The following is an 18,288-nucleotide window of genomic DNA, read 5'->3' as shown; positions in this document are numbered from 1 at the left end:
TGTGCAAAAATTACACCTAAATGATGATCTAAAATGCATGCATCAGACAGCAACTGGATGCTTGCAATGCAAACTGAATTAGAGGCACTGGAGAAGAACAATACATGCGTACTTACCACCCTTCCATAAGGGAAAAAGGCCATAGCATCCAAATGGGTATATAAAGTAAAGTACAGACCAGATGGGACAGTTGATAAATATAAGGCCAAGTTGGTTGCCAAAGGATATAACTAATTGGCAAGGATTGATTATCATGACAGCTTCTCTCCAGTGGCTAAATTAGTCACTGTGAGATTATTTTTTGTTGTAGCTACAAAGTTTAACTAGCCTATACATCAACTTGATATTAACAATGCATACTTACATGGATATCTAGATGAAGATGTGTACATGCAACCCCCAAAAGGATACACTAAAGCTGCTCAGGGACAAGTATGTAAGCTCATGAAAAGTCTCTATGGCCTTAAGCAGGCAGGGAGACAATGGAATAAGGAACTAACTGCCAAATTACAGAGTTTTGGATTCCACCAATCTGCATTTGATCATTGCTTATTTACTATGGGTTTTAGAAATGATTTTCTAGCCTTAATTGTCTATGTAGATGATTTGTTGATTATAGGAGCAAATGAGTAAAGAATTATAGCAGTTAAGCAATTTCTGGATAAACAATTCACAATTAAGGACCTGGGGCATGTGAAGTACTTTCTGGGGCTTGAAATTGCCAGGTCAGAAAAGGGGATGTTTCTAAATCAACGAAAATATATCTTGGATATTCTCTAGGATGCAGGTTTACAGAATGCCAAGATAGCTGACTACCCCTTGCCCAAGGGATTAAAATTAGACAATGAAATAGGAGAATTGTTACAAGACCTCGATAAATACAGAAGGCTAGTGGGAAGATTATTGTACCTGGGGCTTTCAAGGCCTGATATCTCTTATGCAACTCAGCAGCTAAGTCAATTTATGCAAGCCCCTCGAAGAACTCATTGGGATGCTACCATTCATGTGTTAAAATACTTGAATGAATGTCCATCAAAGAGCTTGTTCTATCTATTAAATAATGATTTAAACCTTAGAGCCTTCTGTGATGCAGATTGGGCATCTTGCCTCATGTCCAGGAAATCGATAACTGGGTTTTGTATCTTCCTGGGGCCTTCCTTAATCTCATGGAAAGCTAAAAAGCAATCCACCATTAGTCGATCCTCAATCAAGCCTGATATAGGAGCATGGCGATGACGGTTTGCGAATTACAATGGATCAGCTATCTTGTGGGTGAATTTGGTTTACAGTTGCCCCTTCCAATTGCTTTGCATTGTGATAATAAAGCGGCAGAACATATTGCTGCTAACCCAATCTTCCATGAGCGATCTAAACACCTTGAAATCGATTGTCATGTGGTCCGAGATCAGCTGACTAAAGGTTTTATCAGCACCTTGCATGTACCGTCCCGGCACCAACTAGCCGATATCTTCACAAAGCCTCTGGCTTCAGTTTTATTCAACGAGCATCTCTTCAAGATTGGAGTACATGACATCCATGTGTCTCCATCTTGAGGGGGGGCCTGATGGGATTAAAACGATGTGTATGAGATGAATGAAAGTGGACTAGCTGTTATTTTTACAAGCCCATCTAGCTTTGGCTTGGGTCTAGTTCAGTTCTGCAGCTCCATTCTTCCTTAGGCCCAATTCAGCTCTGCAATTTCTCTCAAAGCATCGAAGCAGCAAAGAATCAATCACTCCCACATGCTGCTCATTTCAGCTATTCCAGCTAGCCATTCCAGCTAAGAATGGCGATACAAGTTGTTGTAAATTAGTTAGAATCACCTGTAAATACGGGAGAGTAACATAGAGATTTTTTCTAAAATAGCTTCGAGAGCATTCTTTTACTTTTATATGAACACACCATTATTCAATGAAACAACATAGCTTTTGCTCATTTACAAAATTTGTTAGCTAAATTCTTCACTTAGGCAGCCCTTAAATGAAGTCCATAGTAATATCAGTGAATAACCCTTGCAGCAGGGGTAAGGGCTGCAAAGCTCCATGAATAGCTATAGTCTCGTATTTATTCTTCTGGCATGCATGCAGGACAATGCCGAATGTAGTTTCGGACATCTTTTCCAAAGTCCCTTCCAGTAGACAATAAAAGACAACCTTCTGCTAGTAACTGCAAACCCTGAGTGCCATCCTAATGCAGAATCATGATAAAGCTACAACAATTTTAATTTTAGTTCATCATAATTGCCCACCATGCACCAGCTTATCATTTCTTCTAAGCAAACCATCTTTCCAAGTATATTTAAAATGAAAAGCAGCATCTTGCTCTAATTCAGCTGTAAAATTCTGTAAAGAAGATTTAGTTTGCCAAGTGACTCGAATTGCAGTCATTAGTTTATCTAGAATAACATGAACTAAAAGAGCATAAATGCCAGTAAGAGGGACTCTAGAGAGAGCATCAGCTACATGTTCTCCTGGCCTTTCTTATACTGGATCTTATAGTCAAAATGCTGCAACTCGGTAAGCCAAGTCTATTGAGCAGAAGCGTTTAATTTCTGTTCCAGCACATCTTGCAATTTCATTTCTTGCCTCTGCTCCGATTCCAACACCAAAGTAGTAAGTTCCCTTCTCAAATCTTGACGGCGAGTTCCGTCCGCCATGGCCTAGAATCAATGAAACCACTTGATAGAACCAAAAACAGAAATGGGGGAAATCTAAAGGGAAAAGAAAAATTAAGGAGAAACTAAGAAGAAGAAAGAGGGAGAAATCTTATTCATCAGAATCAAGAATTACAGAACAGGTTTTCAACAACTCTTCCGGAATTCCCGCTTTTGTCACAGTACCCATTAGCCTGATCACAACAACCACTCTCTTGCACGCTCGGGCTCAGCGCATGCAAAATAAAACGCACCGTTCTACTAAATTCATCTCTTGCTATCACCTGAACTACGACATCGTATCAATGTGATGCCAATAGATGCTATTGTTTTTAAATATTGTTTCTTCTATTGAAAAATATATTAAAAACTAATATATATATAAGTACTATGTTAATTTCGCTAATTATCGAATCCATTAGTAAATTTAATATTATTAGATAACTTCAAATTTGATTAATTGAATAATTCTTTTTATCTTATTTTAATAAAATGAATATTGTAAAATTTATATGGGATTTTATTTTGAGTGGAAGTTCTTATGGAAGTTTAACTAAATATTTTTTTTTATGTGCTAACATGAAAATGTAAATGTAATATTTTATTTTATTTGATCTAGATTGAAGCTTGAATTTAAAATTTTGTAGTTGTTAAAGATAATTCAAGAATTATTAAATTAAGACTCATTGATTATATAATTAATTTTATTAAAAAGGTAAATTATTATTTAATCCTTATATTTTAATGAAACTAATTAGTTGATTCCTATATTTTGAAAAATACTATATTTAATTTCTGCATTTTGCTTTCATTAAACTGTTTAGTCTCTCTATCAATTTTTCTGTTAGTCAATTCTGGTCGGACTGCTATTTAATTTTTCTCTTTTAGTAAAATTAATTAATTAGTCCTTATATTTTAGAAAAATACATTAATTAGTCCCTGACACTATTAACTATTTAGTATCATAATTATTTTTTTATACCTAAACTATTATAATCCTCTTCTCCTTATTTTTCTTTTATTCTCTCTTATTTTCTCTCTTTTCATATTTCTTCTCCTCTACACCCACACCATTCTCCCCCCTCATTCTCTCTTTCTTTTTATCTGTTGATAAAAATTGTACAAGCTATCTACACAAAAAAGTTAATAAATTTTCTTAAACTTCTAAGTAATCAAGGAAAATTATTTTTCAGTAGATAAAATACAAAAATGATATCCAAAGAAATGAAAATTAAAATATATATATATATATATATATAAATTCAGATTTAGTCTTGATATAGCAAAATTTTTATTTTTATCTTAGAATATATTTTCAAAATACTGTATTTTTAATATACATGGATCAACTATAACACCCTTATTCCTACTGAAAATCATTCTTCCTTTGCATTTTAGGACCATAAAGTCTAGCCAATCTGAGCATCTAAAATCTCAAACTGATAATCAACTGTTCATCCTATATCACCTGCAAAACTGATGAGTTGGGAGAGGTGAGTTTTTAGAGAAAGCTTAGTGAGTTGGCATTTACAATACACATCATGTAACAGAGGGGACTAGGAAACAAGAAGATAAACGAATAAGTTCAATAATAAAATTTTTAGAACAAGCTGAATAAAGTAGATAATAAATTTCAACATGCATGCTATGCAAATTCTAAAATCTCCATATCAATCTCAAATTAAATTCTTCCTAGTCTCTAATTTTTCCTCACATATGTAAAAATATCAATAATTAGCTCTTGACATCCAAGGATATGCGAAGGTATCAAAATAGATATCAAAATCATATCCATATTGTGTTAACCTCGCAGTGGCAACTCCACCTCTCTATGTGCAGCCCTTTTCTACTGCAATAATTAAACTACTGACATCCTAGAGCAAAAATGCTAAATACAATTCAATATTTCATAGTAATACTAAGGCATATGATTTAAACTCACAATCTCCAATAACATAATTATGCTGAATAAAAATTCATTGCTAGCCAAAGTAGCTAAATAATTAATCAGTCATCATGCTAATCCACAATCTCATAATATTTCTTATAATTCTAAAATATTAAATTATATTTGCTAAATTTTGCTACTATCGCTCCATAACATACTACTAATCTCATCATCATTTCCATTCTCATAATCTCTTAACTCTCTTTCTAGACTTACTAATATGCATGAAATAAGATTTGAATAATAATGAACCATTATATAATAGAATCAAATTGAATCAAAATGAGAAATCAAATTATCTGAATATAGCAAATGATATCAGAAACAAATAACAACTTTTGAAGGAATAAGAATCAATTAAGAAGTAAACTCATACTATATATTATAAAATACCACTCACTTGTATTGGAAGATACCAACTCACATATATCACTTTTCCATCCATATAAATCATAATCCAAAAGCTGCTCCTAAACCATAACAAATTAATAATAAAAATCAATCACAAGCTTTACTTTTCATATTAATAATCTAATAAAAATTCAACATCATTTCCTCTTAAAAATAAATTAAACTCTCTGTCACAAAACTCAAATTCACAACTCTAAAATATATCAACATATCCAAATTCCCAACTTACATCTCCATATAAATATTATTCCCAATACTTCCTACTCAAATCTCAATCAAAATATTTTACAATATATCCATAACACAAAAAATTCAACTAAACATATATAATTCTTTCTCAAAAATATTCTACAATCACTTAAGAATTCAACAACTTCATATCCATCTCAAAATAATTTTAGTTTCAACAAAATAACTTATTCAACTTAACCCAATCCTTAGTACCTAATTTAACACTTTGTACATTAAAATTTATATAAAATATGTTAATTGTCGGATAAATTTCAAATTTTAACCATATGTTGACATCCAAATACAATATCAATAAAAATTTTAGCACCAAATCACTTCTAAATCATGAGATATCAAAATATTCATCCAACCATTTAAAATCTAAATTTTTCAGAAACAATTCTTACTCAGACAACTTATACAAAATAATTTATACTACAAGTTTAAAATTCACCAAATTTTAATACAACAGCCTCAACATCCCAAAGATCATCTTTGCCAAATTTTATAATTTTCTGAGTATTCTAACTATTTATTTTTCTCAAATTTTAATAGCCAAAATTCAGAATTTCATATGTAAACAGCCTATGTTCAATAATTTATTTCTCCAAATCCAACTATTGAAAAATTACCAAATTTTAACCATAACTTCTACACATATAGACCCCAAACATATCCAAAAATTAATAGTGAAAGATGCACTAAACTTACCTAGACGAAAGACAAAATTGCTGCCCCTACTCAACCCCTGTTTCTGCTCCTATTCATCATCTTCTCTATTTCTCTCTCAAATTTCTTGCTTTTCAGATCACTCTCCCTCTTTTGCCCTTGCCAACATCTATCTTTGCTAGAGAAATCTCAAAAATTCAGCCACCATCTCCCTCCTTCCCTTCTTCTTCTTCTTCTCCTTCTTTCTTTCTCTCTTTTCCTTTCCTTTTCTCTTTCCCAATTCTTCTACACTTTGTTTCTTTTTTTTTTTTTTTTATAATTGCTGCTGGAGAAACCAACTCACGTGACAAAATATACCAGCTGTCCCACTTTCTAAACAAATTTTATTTTTGGTCCTTCAACTTTCCAAAAGTTAATTTTTCACTCAAAAGCTCATAATTTATTTATCTCTCTCTCTCTCTCTCTCTCTCTCTCTCTCTCTCTTTCTAAGCTACTAGAGAAGTCCATCATGTGACCCTCATCTGCTAGCTGCTCATTAAAAGTGTCATGATCTGATTCTATGGGGCGGATCGGTACTAGGACCTGGCCGGTATAATGCCTCCAAGGCCCATAATAAGTCTCACTATTCCCAAAGCTATATCCAGGACCAAAATCAAGGCCCAACATGCAAACAAAAATAAAATAAAATATTATAAATTTTTTTTGGGCCAACTCAACCCGATTTCTATCAGAAAACCAAAATTAGGGAAGCCCAGCTCAACCCTAATATCCATCATGTACAAACTATTTAATAACATAAATTTTTCATTAAATAATACAACATATATACATAAACTATTGTCACAGTGGAGCTCTAATTATTAAATAAATATATAAATAAATAGACACAATAATCTATTAAACTAAGAAGCATAACCTACGGAGGAAAATGCAAGTTAAACTCAAAAAATAAACTCGCTCCTCTTGCAACCTGGGAAAAATTTTTGAACAGGAATGAGCATTCTACTCAAAGAGTTTAGATATTAATCATAGATGTAATTTCTATAATTATCTAAAACTGGTGCAATCCTACCATGAAATGCACATCCAATACATAAAACAAATAATTCACCTAATATTCACATGAGAAATTATTTTGGAGCTACTCACACACCTAATGTATCACATCAATATATATATGAGAGTTGATCCCCTACATAACTCTCTTAATTCAATACCTACTAGTGAGGTCAACTCAAGCTAGACTTTTGCTTAATAATCTAAGTGTGGGGGTCTGTAAAATCAACTCAAAATCATACTCACCCTGACTTATCCATATATAAGTATCGAATCCCAGCGAGTCAAACTCCAATTGTGACTACCCGTCTTACCCATATCCATATCCACACCATACTCAAGCCAACACATACAGCTCCAAATTATCTTTAGGGTGGCAATCACAACAAATAATAATAATTAAGTATGCAGTAATCAAGAATGCCTCTAATGTATTAACTATTTATATGCATAATTAATTATTTATAGAATGCATGAGCATGCCAGATATATAATTAATATTAAAATTACAAAAATAATCAATATCCAACTCACAGACTGGACAACCCGATTGCAATTGGTCCAGCTGGAGAGAAGAAAGACTAGTTAGCACTAATGACCTATACAGACACAACTACCTCTATCAATTTACTGATAAAATTAATCAATTAATTTAATTAAAGAAGCAAGAATAATTCCTACGGTCTTGCTAAAATTTTGACAGAGTCTCCTCTATAACTGGACCTAACCACCTGCAAGAAAACTCAGCAACAGCAACACACAGGGCCTGAGGCCCACCACAACAATTATAATGCGGATAAATTTTCACAACTGTTTCTGAACTTATCTAGTTGTAACATTACAGTCTCTCAACTTAAAAATGTAACATAAAACCCCATCAACTTTCAAATTTTGCACAGTAAAATCCCTCTAATCTCCAATTACTGGTTTTTTAGTTAAATGCTGACCTGGACAATTCTAGCATGAAGCTTAGTCAGTACCTCTCTTTTCTCTCTTAAGCCATGTGTAAATTGAATCCTTCTTTTCTCTATAAATAGAATAATTTTTCATGCATAAAGAGAATAATTTTACACTTTGCATTAGAAAGGAGAGAGAAATATTGACTAAGTACCATGCAGGAGCCATTCACATCAGTTTCTAATTGAAAAATTAGTAATTGAAAGTCAGAGGAATTTTATTGTACAAAATTTGAAATTTTATGGGGTTTTATGTTACATTTTAAAGTTAAAGAACTGTAGTGTTACAATTATATAAGTTCAGGGATAGTTGTTAAAATTTATCCATTATAATGCCCATTTGAAGCCTACAAGAAACCAAATCTAGGTCTAATCAATCAAACTCTAGTTCGGGTCCCTAACTCCTCTATAGTCTAAATAATTATTTTCAGCACTTCAAAAATTATAAAAATATTCTTGGAGGGCTTCTACATTGTCCTTGTATTAATTAAATTTATTTCACTCAATTTTATTAAGTCAGGAATATTTTATAGATTTATGAGCTAGCTTAGCCAAGGTAAAAATTACACAATTTGAGTTTAAGACTGCCTTTGCAAATTCTGCTACCTGAAATGCATTTGGGATGTCTGAAAATGCTAGAATCGATTGTAATATTGACTATGTTCCGGGATGAGCCATCGGGCAACCAGATCATGTCGAAAACTCAATCCTAGTTGCTAGTGAGCTATCATCGATCCGATCGCACCTAAACGAAGCCCATAAATTATTAATGATTATTATATAATTATATTTAATTTACAGGCATCAAAAAAGGTCAAAAATCTCACTAAGCAATCTAGATCGTCCGATGATCGCTTTTTTCAAATAGTATTCAATCGAAGTGGGGCCAGTCCCACCTTGAAGGTTTCGTCACTCTGAATTCAACTATAGTCTCAGATCTTCGATCCAATGGTCGAATTGCCTGGAATCTCATCGGAAAGCCTTGGAGCGATCCATTTTTCTCTCTCCTCGGTTCTCTCTCCTTTGACCACTAAATCAAGCTCCGTTGATCGAAATGAAAGTTGGGAAGATAAGGAGTTGATCACCACTGGTCTCATCGGATTTGGTTGCTGGAAGACGTTGGAATATTGCTTCAAAGTCCAGCCATTTTCTTTTTTCTCTCTCTCTCTCTCCCTTTCTCTCTCAAAAATCTAGCTGCTGCCGCCACCCCTCGCTATCGTTCAAGCCCCTGGTGCATCACTGGAAGGTGCTGGTGTCGACCAGTGTGCCACCAGCCGATGGACATTTCACCGGAAAGGTGAAAGGAAGGGAAGGTTTTGTTTAGGGACCAAAAGGAAAAAAAAAAAAAAAGTAAAAGGGAGGCGGGGGGGGGAGGGGGGGGGGGGGTGCCGGCGGCGGGTAGGGACGATGCACCTAACATTGGGAGTTTGAATTTCGTTTGTTTTTGGTTTTTTTTTAAGTCACGTTGATCAAGTCACTTTCTTTTCTACTTTATTTTATTTTTATTTTTTCAATTCAAATTATATTATATTAATATTAAATTTATATTTATATTCTACCAAAATATCTTCCTTTACTCTCTTATTTATTACTTATAATAGAATCTAATCCCTCCATATATCGGATTTATTTTTAAAATTAATGACTAAATTAAAACTCAACAAAACTTAAATAATAATAATAATAATAATAATAATAATAATAATAATAATAATAATAATAATAATAATAATAATAATAATCCCATTTAATAATACTAATGCTTAACAAGTTGTTTAAATTACATTAATATTACTAAAATAATATTAAGGCAATATAAAAATTCAAAACTTTATATTTTTGAAATTCAGGTTGCTACAAAAAGAAAACTATCCCTTTTGGTCCTTGAATTCTCTAACCTATTTTCCACCCCAAAACTTTTAAAACTTTTCTTTCAAGTCCAAGTTTAAATTAAAATTTTCTCTCTAAAACTTTATAAATTTTATTTCTATTTCTAATGACAACCATTTTTTTTTTCAAAAATTGGGGTGTTACATCAACTAATTAGTTTCACTAAAATAGAGGGACTAAATAGTAGTATTTTTTTTTAAAATATATGGATTAACTAATTAGTTTTCTTAAAATATATACATTAAATAGTTGTTTGAATAGCATAAATAATAAAAAATTTAACAGACGGACTAAATAGTTTAACGGAAGCAAAATATAGGGATTAAATAGTATATTTTTCAAAATACAAGGACTAAGTAGTTAATTTTATTAAAATACAAAGACTAAATATCCCTACTAAAAAATATAATTCAATATTATGTTAAAAATGTTACAAGTTACATACACAAAAAGTTAATCAGTTTTCTTAAATTATGAATAATTAAGGAAAATTATTTCTCAGTCAAGAAAACACAAAAACGATGTCCAAGGAAATGGACATTTAAAAAAAATGTAAATTCAAATTGAGTCTTCACATAGCAAAATTTCTAATTTTATCCAAGGATATATTTTTCAAAATACTATATTTTTTCAAAATATATAGACCAACTAATTACTTTCACTAAAATAGATGGATTAAATAGTAGTATTTTTCAAAATATAGAGATCAACTAATTAGTTTCTGTAAAATAGAGAGACTAAATAGTAGTATTTTTTTTAAATATAGAGATTAACTAATTAATTTATTTAAAATGGAGGGACTAAATAATATTTTTAATAGCATGAATAGTGGAAAATGTGACGGATGAGCTAAATAATTTAATAGAAGTAAAATACAATGATTAAATAGTATTTTTTTCAAAATACAGAGATCAAATAATTAATTTTATTAAAATAAAAGGACTAAATAATAATTTTTCCTTTAATATATATGTGTATACAAACTTTGAACTGCACCATGCTGCAGATGTTGTTTTTTCTTATATTTATCATATTAATATAATTACTAAATAAAAAAATATTTAAATCAAAATATATATTTAAATCTATTTTATAACAATAAAAAATATTGTAATTACGTAAATAAAACTATTGTTTATCAATAATTATCAAAATTATTTAGGCAATGCAGTTGAAATTAAATTTTAATCATTCACTATATTACATATTAGTTATATGCATAGAGTTTAGTTTAAGATTAATTAATATTAATAATAAGACATTAATTATTTACTATTGTAATTGATTGAATAAAATATAATTGTTTGCACTAAAATATTTAATTTTATTTATTAATTATTTTTAGGTCTAAGATTAATTAAATTAATTTTTTTATAAAATTAATTTAATAAGTTTTATTTTGTTGATTAAATTAATTGAAGGTCTGAATATAATTTAATAGATAATTGGTAGAAGTAGTTAAGGGAAATTGTGAGAGGTTAAGAGAGGTTACACATAGTGAACGGGTAACCTCCATCAACTGCAAAACATGGATTTGGGTTTTCAAGACTCTTTCAGCTATCTGCAATGAGAACTATAAATATCAGATGAGCAGCAACATAGGAAGCCCCAACAACTAAGCCAACCAATTCAACAATGAACAACTCAATCAATCAACAAAAGACTCCAACAGTTCAATTAATCCAAGACTTCAATTTCCAAGCATCGTCTATCTCAATCTCCAATGCAATTTCAATTTCCAAGCATTATATATACTTTTAATCAAACAATACAATTTGAATTCCAGTTCTTTCCAGTGAGACATCTAATATTTTAATCTACTCTCCAGTCAAAGGTAAAACTGCATTTAGTGTAGCTGGTTTCTACGATCATCTAATCTAGAAGTTAGAGGCTCATTCTAGTTGATACACTCAGTATCTTGCATGCTCACAATCAGCAAGCTATGAGCCAGCCAAAATTATTTTTAAGAAAACAATAATTTAATAAAAAAAAATTAATTGCACAGTTAACCCATCTAAAAAAAGTTTAACACTATCTCATAAAAAAAAAAGTTTGACGTTATTCTTCTAGTAATAAGATTAGCATATAAAAATAATGTATATGCATATTATTTTAAAATACTTTTAATTATTAAAAATAAATTTAATATATTGTAAATTATATCAGAATTTATAAGCAAAGCAAATTTAATTATTTGATACTCATAAGCCAAAATTATCCATTTAATAGATGAATAACTCTGAATAGATATCATAAAAAGTCTATAATTTTTTTTGATATTTTTATGATAATAATAGTAATGATTACAATATTATAATAAAGAATAATAGTGTCAATCAAAATTTTACTATTTTAAAGTAGTTTTATAACATAAAAAGGCACAAAAAATATTAATAAAATAGATTAACAATTTATTATTATACTTGTAGTGAGATGGAAGTCTGATATTTTACTAATATAATATTAGTGAATAAATTAAATTTTGTGTTATCATAAAATAAATTTATCAAAAAATTAGTTTAAGAAAATTAAAAATTATTAATGTAAAATTTTCTAAACTTTAAAGAACGCTTAAGGACTAAATTATCAATAAAATAAAATCTCATGAACTAAATTTTTTCATATTAAAAATAAAATTAAGGACATTTTAATTATTTTTGTTAGAATTAACAGTAACTTAACTAAAATTTTAACAGCATAGACTAAGTTATGGGTTTCATCAAATCTCAAGGACTAAATTACTTAGTTTTGAAAATAAAGAAATTAAATTATAGTTTATCCAAAATTTAAAGAGGAATTGAGAGTTTAAAAAATTTGACTAATTGAAAAGAAAAAAAAAAAGGGGTAATATGTCATACAATTTCAATATATATCAGATAAAAAAAAAGAAATTTATTTTTAATAATAAAATAAAGAATTTATAAATAAAAATATTAGAAATAAGAAGCCACAACAGCGTAAAATTATTATAATACTGTTATTAGAATAGTGAATTACACTTTATTACAAATAAAATTATTTCAGTAAAACAATAATGATTAAGTAGTTTTAAAAAAATCAAAAAAAAATTAAAATGAAAAATTAATTTGAATATATATATATATATATATATATATATATATATATATATTAAAAAGAAAATAAAAGGTTATATAAATGAGAGATTCTGTTGCTCTAACAAAAAACAACCGAGAGAAGCAGGTGCAGAGTCATTGTACAGTGAAAATTCAGGATGGTAAAAAGATGAAGCTCCCATTGGGTAAATAGAATAAGGGTAGGAGGGGAAGATTATATGCTAAAGCTGTTGTACCGATTCGGAAATACTTGCTGGTATGACAAGCCAATTAATTTTTAACATGTGTGTTTGTTTTAAAAAAAAAAATTAGAAAAGACTGAACTATAATTTACCTATAATATAGCTTCAACTAAGGTTGTACATAAAGATCTTCTAGGCATGGGTCCTCATCATATTTAATTTGTAATATTCTGATAAATATTTACTGTATATACCGAAGTAAATTAATAAATTATTTTTTACCTAATGATTTAAGAAGTTTCTCTACAAAAGTTATTACAAAAATGATAAACTCATAAAGAAGTTTTTTCAATTATTTAATAGAAAATAACTTATCAATTTACTCTAGAATACAATAAATGCTTACCAAGATGTTGCAAATCATATACGCATAATTGCTGATGTAGAACCCGTGTAATAGAAGACATTTGTTCACAGCCTTGACTACATTATTTATATTAGAGGCTAATCATAGTTTATTCTTTTTTATTTATTTTTAAAGTTAAAGGGAAAATTTATCTCTAAAATTATAAAATGACTTGTTTGATCTATTTTTCAAATTTTAAGAACTTAATTGATCTTTTTTAAAAATTTGAAGGGTTAATTTAGATCCTCAAAATATTTTAAGAACTTATTTAATTATTTAACATAACTTTAATGGCCAAAATAAACCTTTTGCCCAATTTAATTGACCAAGTCAACTAATCAAATTAGGAATAATCAATAAAATACATATTTATACTGATTTATTAAAAAAATATTGATATTATTTTAATATCCAAATTTTCTAAAATCAAAATTATTTATCTAAGCTGAAGTTCAAATTTCTATTTTAATAAGAATTCGCTAAAATTAAGCACGATTAAGGCCTATTTAGCATTGAATTTCTTGACAAAAAAGCACTTTTCACAAAAAAAAAAAAAAAAAAAAAATTAATGCGATTAAAAAACAATTTAAAAAATTATTTTATTATTTTAGCATTTTATTATTAGAACATTTTAAATTTTAATTAATTTTTATATCATCTAATTGTCATATTTAAAAAAAAAAGTATTTTTTTTAACTGTAATTTTAACAATAACACCAAATATACCCTAATTCTTTGAAAATTCAATGCAGCACTTAAATGTAAAATTGGGTTGTTTATAATATAATATTTTTTATATTTTTTATTTCAAATTTTTAGTGATTAAAAGGTTATTTAAAAAAATTGAATTAAAAAGTTAATGATCAATGTGCACAAAAAAAAATTAACAGTAGATTATAAATGATAAAAAGTAGATGTTAATGAGAATTAATAGCATTAAAAATTATATTAAATATTATATAATACATATAAATTAAAAATTATTTCAAGTATTGCATTTCATGTATTATAAAATACATGAAAATTCCACAAGTAAATAAAAAGTTTTAATAGTATTATCACAAAATATTTAGTAATACTAGTTTTTTTAACATGCTATGCATGTTATTTATATCCATTACTCGTGATTTAATTTATTTTCATATAATTTTATATTCATTTTTTACATATAATTATAAAATTAAAGATTATTATTCCTATATTTAGTTTGATATGTTGATTTAAAATGACCTAAAAAAATCTATATAACAAATTATTAAATCAATATAATAGAATATAATATAAGCTAATTTTACAATTTAAAAGGGAAAAATTATAATTTTATTTTTTTTAGCATAATCATTTACATCATCAAAAGTCTTGAAGTTATATAACAATATTTCTTAAAGAATTAGTATAATATATTTTTGACGACCACACCATTAGTTATGGTGTAATTTTTACCTCTTTGAAAATAATTTTCTCTCCTTCAAAAAATTCTTTAAAAATGTCAACTACATTATTAAATATAGCAATGTCAGTTTTAAATTCCAATAAAAAAGTTAATTAGTTATATAGATTATAAGTGAAAAATTAAATATAAAATATAAAAAATAAAGTTTGTAATAAGGGTTAATATTCACCTTAAAATAATCTATGTTAACATAAAATTTATTTGTAGAATTAAAAATTAGAGCGAACTATTAAAATATATCTAATGATTTCTTTTTTATTATATTCTCATACTGTAGTTGGACATTTATAATAATATATTCTTAATTCCCCCTCTCTCTCTATGTATAATAGTTTTTAGAAATAATTTCAAAAATTGTAGCATGTGATTTGAAAAAAAAAATTATTTTTATTAAATTAATATTATGAGATTTTATGATGTTACAATATGTTTGTTTCCATTTATGTAATGCTGACATAATAAATTTTTTTTAAAATTAGTTTAACGTCAAGTTAATATTTTGTTGAAAATTAATATAAAAATATATTTTTCTTATAAATTAAGAATATATATATATATATATATATATATATATATATATATATATATATATATATAGACACATACAGATGTATGTGTGTTGACAAAAGTAGATGTATATCAATTAATTATAAATTAAAAAATTATTTTTTTATAGCATTTTAAAATTTCAATATTATAAATAATACAAAAATTAAAAATATTTCAATATTTTCACAGTTTCACTTATTTATTTATTAATTAATTAAGTTTATAGCTTTTTCCGTTTCACTAAATTCTTAATTTAGTTATAATTTGGTATTAAGAATTTTAGCTTAATTATAATTTTTATTGCATTGTAATTTCTAATATTTTAGGACTAAAATTAATATTTTTGTTTATTTAAACGTAAATAATTAACATTAATTTTATAAAAAAGCAACTTTATAATTATATTAAAATTATATAGATAGATAGATTATATATTATAAATCAAAATTAATATTAATTTTATAAAAAAGCAACTTTATAATTATATTAAAATTATATAGATAGATTATATATTATAAATCAATTGTATTTTTTATTTTTTACTTATTAATTTTTTTTAATTAATTACTTCTTTTAAAATTTTATATTTCGATACAAGAAATTTTAAAAATAACTACAAAAATTACTAACCACAGAATTTCGTTCATAATTTACTGACAATTTACTGACGTTTACCGACAAAAAAGAGAAATAAAATTTAAACCAATTTATACCGATAAAATTACCGACAGATTACCAACGAGCCATTTACCAACGACTCAATTTCGTAGGTAAAAATTGTGCTTAATATTGACGGTAAAATTAATGACCAAATAAAAAAAATATAGACAAAACGATTCATTAGTAATTACTGACTAATTCATATTTAGTTGGTAATATTAAAATGAAAATTAAAAAAAATTCAAAAACTTAAAAAATTTTACCTATGAAAATTTTTCATCGGTAATCACCAACGAACTCGTTTTTTATAGGTAATATTAAGAAGAAAATAAAAAATAAAATTTTAAAATAAATACCTACAAAAAATTTTTATTAGTAATTACTAACGAGCCATATTTAATCGGTAATACTAAGAAGAAAATAGAAAAGAAAATTTTTAAAAAGTTTAAAAAATTTTACCTACAAAAATTTTTCATCGGTAATTACCAACGAACTCGTTTTTTATAAGTAATATTAAAAAAAATTAAAAATAAAATTTTAAAATAAATACATATGAAAATTTATTGTTGGTAATTACCAACGAATCATATTTAGTCGGTAATACTAAGAAGAAAATAGAAAAGAAAAATTTTAAAAAGTTTAAAATATTTACCTACAAAAATTTTTCGTCAGTAATTATCAACGAACTCGATTTTGTCAACAATTCATCTGTAAATCATAAAAAGTGTGAAATTCTCACATCAGTTGTGAATAGATAGGAGATGAGTAAGTTTCTCTAAAAAAGTAAAGCCTTTGTGAATAGATAGGAGAGGAATAAGTTTCTCTATAAAAGGAAAGCCACTCCCCAACATAGAGCAATTATGGCATAGCCACTATGTGGGGCATACTTTGGGCCCCACTAGTAATTTTTTTTAAAAATCATTTAAAGCTTAAAAAATTTAAAAATAATTTTACATTTAAACGAAAATATTTAATATTTAATTTAAAAATAATAAAAAATTTTAAAAACTAAAAATAAATTAAAATTTTAAATTAAATTAAATTGAAAATTTTAAATTAAATTTAAAAGTTAATTTAAATTAAAAATTAAATTAAAAAATTAAATTAAAAAATATGAAATAAAATATAGCTATGAAAAGTTGTCGTTGATAATTACTTACAATAATTTGTTGTCGTCAGTAATTACCAATAAAAAATATTGTCTGTAAATAGTCAGTAATTTATAAGCGTACAATCTTCCATGAAATTACCTATAGAAAAATTCTAATTTATCTACGAAATAATTCGTCGATAAATTCGGTAACAATATTTTTTTCGTCGGTAAAAATTACATATGCTAGAATTTGTTAACGAAAAAATTTTATCGATAATTCGTCGGTAATCCTGATTACCAATAAAATGTAGGCATTTTTAGTTGCTAATTTTTGTAGCTATTTTTTTAATTTCTTATAGTGTTTAATTGAAGTTAAATATAAGTAGGATTAAGAATTTTAAATTTATATGAATTCTAAAATTAAGATTTTAAAATTTATATAAACATTAAAATTAATTTAAATAATAAAATATAATTATAATTAATTTGAAAAATGAAGGATATTTTTAGTAAAACCAATGTTCCTCTTCTTCACACATTTATATATAATATAGATGTAAATATTAATAATTATTAATTTAATATAAAAAAATTTAATGATGTTAAAATACTACAATTTAATATTTATAATACTAAAATTTAATATTTATAACAATATACAGCTTAATTAAAATATTTAAAAAAATAATAAAGGGAACACAAATTTCAAAAGTTAAAGGTGGTCTAATATAAGGAAAATGCATTGTGTACAAAAAAAAAATGCTTATAAAAGTTGTACAAATGAAATGAAATGTCCACTTTATCCTTAAGTTATTTAGGCTTCAAATTAATTTGATTTCCCACCAAAATCATTTCCCTCTAAAATTCAACCAATCATAATTCTTCAATTTTTTTACCAATTAACTCTCATTAATCTTTTAACCAATCATATCTCACCAATTTTTTAATCAATCAAGAACTCTTATTAATCTCTCAACCAATCATAGCCCATCAAAAATTCAACCAATTAAGTCTAACCACACTAAAAATCTAACCAATCACAATTGATTTATATATT

The sequence above is a fragment of the Hevea brasiliensis genome, chromosome 6 (assembly GCF_030052815.1).
Source record: "Hevea brasiliensis isolate MT/VB/25A 57/8 chromosome 6, ASM3005281v1, whole genome shotgun sequence".
Lineage (NCBI taxonomy): Eukaryota > Viridiplantae > Streptophyta > Magnoliopsida > Malpighiales > Euphorbiaceae > Hevea > Hevea brasiliensis.
This window is presented reverse-complemented; position numbering follows the sequence as displayed.